The sequence below is a fragment of the Arachis hypogaea genome, chromosome 2, assembly GCF_003086295.3.
Source record: "Arachis hypogaea cultivar Tifrunner chromosome 2, arahy.Tifrunner.gnm2.J5K5, whole genome shotgun sequence".
Taxonomy (NCBI): domain Eukaryota; kingdom Viridiplantae; phylum Streptophyta; class Magnoliopsida; order Fabales; family Fabaceae; genus Arachis; species Arachis hypogaea.
Window position 1 is genome coordinate 47,251,486 of NC_092037.1, and position 3,227 is coordinate 47,254,712.

General features: G+C 32.8%; 1 non-coding gene across 1 annotated transcript; it reads right to left on the reverse strand.

Moving 5' to 3' along the window:
* Window positions 1-2,404: 2,404 nt before the first annotated feature.
* LOC112762977 (small nucleolar RNA R71) lies at window positions 2,405-2,508 on the reverse strand. The gene has a single exon (XR_003182796.1). It is a non-coding gene; the product is annotated as a small nucleolar RNA R71 (small nucleolar RNA).
* Window positions 2,509-3,227: the final 719 nt, after the last annotated feature.

Consider the following 3,227-nt stretch of genomic DNA (forward strand, 5'->3'; position numbering starts at 1 on the left):
TATCTGAAATTCTCACCAATGAATCTGCATAAGTATTCTATCCCTTTTATTTTATTTATTTTATTTATCCAATTCAATTCTATTTGACCCTATGATTCCACTCACTAACTGAGATCTACAAGATGACCATAGCTTGCTTCATACCAACAATCTCTGTGGGATCGACCCTTACTCACGTAAGGTTTATTACTTGGACGACCCAGTACACTTGCTGGTTAGTTGAACGGAGTTGTGTCCACTCGTGCCAATTTCTAAATTCCATAATTTTACAAGGAGTGCAACTAAAAGAATAAGGATCACAATTTCGTCCACCAAGTTTTTGGCGCCGTTGCCGGGGATTGTTCGAGTATGGACAACTGACGGTTCATCTTGTTGCTCAGATTAGGTAATTTTCTTTTCAAAAACTTTTTCAAAAATTTTTCTTTTCTTTTTCGTTTTTCCAAAAATGTTTTTCGAAAAAATTTAATAAAAATACAAAAAAAAATTTAGAAAATCATAAAAACCAAAAAATATTTTGTGTTTCTTGTTTGAGTCTTGTGTTAATCTTAAGTTTGGTGTCAATTGCATGCTTTTAAAATTTTTCTTGCATTCTTTTCGAAAATCTCATGCATTCATAGTGTTCTTCATGATCTTCAAGTTGTTCTTGATAAGTCTTCTTGTTTGATCTTGATGATTTCTTGTTTTGTGTTGTTTGTTGTTTTTCATGTGCACTTTTGCATTCATATTTTCCATGCATTAAAGATTTCTAAGTTTGGTGTCTTGCATGTTCTCTTTGCATTAAAAATTTTTTCAAAATTATGTTCTTGATGTTCATCATGATCTTCAAAGTGTTCTTGGTGTTCATCTTGACATTCATAGCATTCTTGCATGCATTCATTGTTTTGATCTAAAAATTTCATGCATTGAATATTTTTGTTGTTTTCTCTTCATAATTAAAAATTCAAAAAATCAAAAAAAAAATATCTTTTCCTTATTTTCCTCCAAATTTTCGAAATTTTGGGTTGACTTGGTCAAAAATTTTCAAAATTAGTTGTTTCTTACAAGTCAAGTCAAAATTTCAATTTTAAAAATCTCATCTTTTCAAAATCTTTTCAAAAATTATATCTTTTTCAATTTTTCTATTTTTCGAAAATTTCAAAAAAATCTTTTTCAAATTATTTTCAAAATCTTTTTCTTATCTTTAGATCAAATTTTCGAAAATTAGCTAACAATTAATGTGATTGGTTCAAAAATTTGAAGTCTGTTACTTTCTTGTTAAGAAAGGTTCAATCTTTAAGTTCTAGAATCTTATCTTGTAGTTTCTTGTTAGTTAAGTAATTTCAAAAATTAAATCTTTTTCAAAATATCTTTTTCTTAAAAATCTTATCTTTTTAATCTTATCTTTTTATTTTATCTTTTTTAAAATTTGATTTCAAAATATCTTATCTAACTTCTTATCTTCTTATCTTTTTAAAAATTTGATTTCAAATCTTTTTCAATCAACTAACTAACTTTTTGTTTGTTTCTTATCTTTTTCAAAACCACCTAACTACTTTGCCCTCTCTAATTTTCGAAAATACCTCTCTCTTTTTCAAAAATTCTTTTTAATTAACTAATTGTTTCAAGTTTTAATTTTAATTTTAATTCATCTCTAATTTTCGAAAACACTAACCTCTTTTCAAAAATTATTTTCGAATTTTTCTCCCTCTCTCTTCTCTTCTTCTATTTAATTAATTAATTACTAACACTTCTCTTCACCTCTCTTCATCTAAAAATCCGAATTCTTCTTCATCCTTCTACCCCTTTCTTTTTCTACTAACATAAAGGAATCTCTATACTGTGACATAGAGGATTCCTCTTTCTTTTCTTGTTTCTTCTCTTTCATATGAGCAGGAACAGGGAAAAAGGCACTCTTGGTGAAATAGATCCAGAACCTGAAAGGACTCTGAAGAGAAAATTAAGAGAAGCTAAATTACAACAATCCAGAAATAACCTTTCAGAAATTTTCGAACAGGAGAAGGGCATGGCAGCCGAAAATAATAATAATAATAATGCAAGAAGAATGCTTGGTGACTTCACAAAGCCAACATCCAAGTTTGATGGAAGAAGCATCTCCATTCCTGCCATTGGAGCCAATAACTTTGAGCTTAAGCCTCAACTAGTTGCATTAATGCAACAAAACTGCAAGTTTTATGGACTTCCATCTGAAGATCCTTATCAGTTTTTAACTGAGTTCTTGCAGATCTGTGAGACTGTAAAGACGAATGGAGTTGATCCTGAAGTCTACAGACTCATGCTTTTCCCTTTTGCTGTAAGAGACAGAGCTAGAATATGGTTGGATTCACAACCTAAGGATAGCCTGGACTCCTGGGATAAGCTGGTCACTGCCTTCTTGGATAAATTCTTTCCTCCTCAAAAGCTGAGCAAGCTGAGAGTGGATGTTCAAACCTTCAAACAAAAAGATGGTGAATCCCTCTATGAAGCTTGGGAAAGATATAAGCAGTTAACCAAAAGATGTCCATCTGACATGTTTTCAGAATGGACCCTATTAGATATATTCTATTATGGTCTCTCTGAATTTTCGAAAATGTCATTGGACCATTCTGCAGGTGGATCTATTCACTTGAAGAAAATGCCTGAAGAGGCTCAAGAACTCATTGACATGGTTGCAAACAATCAGTTCATGTACACCTCTGAGAGGAATTCCGTGAATAATGGGATACCTCAGAAGAAAGGAGTTCTTGAAATTGATGCTCTGAATGCCATAATGGCTCAGAACAGAGTGTTGACTCAACAGGTCAACATGATCTCTCAAAATCTGAATGGGCTGCAATATGCATCCAACAGTACTAGAAAGGCAGCTTCTGAAGAAGCTTATGATCCTGAAAACCCTGCCATGGCAGAGGTTAATTACATGGGTGAACCTTATGGAAACACCTATAACCCATCATGGAGAAATCATCCAAATTTCTCCTGGAAGGACCAACAGAAGCCTCAACAAGGCTTTAACAATGGTGGACGCAATAGGCTGAGCAATAGTAAGCCATATCCATCATCTTCTCAGCAACAGACAGAGAATTCAGAACAAAACACTTCTAATTTAGCCAATATTGTCTCTGATCTGTCAAAGGCCACTTCCAGTTTCATGAATGAAACAAGATCCTCCATTAGAAATTTGGAGGCACAAGTGGGCCAGCTGAGTAAGAAAGTTAGTGAAACTCCTCCCAGTATTCTCCCAAGCAATACAG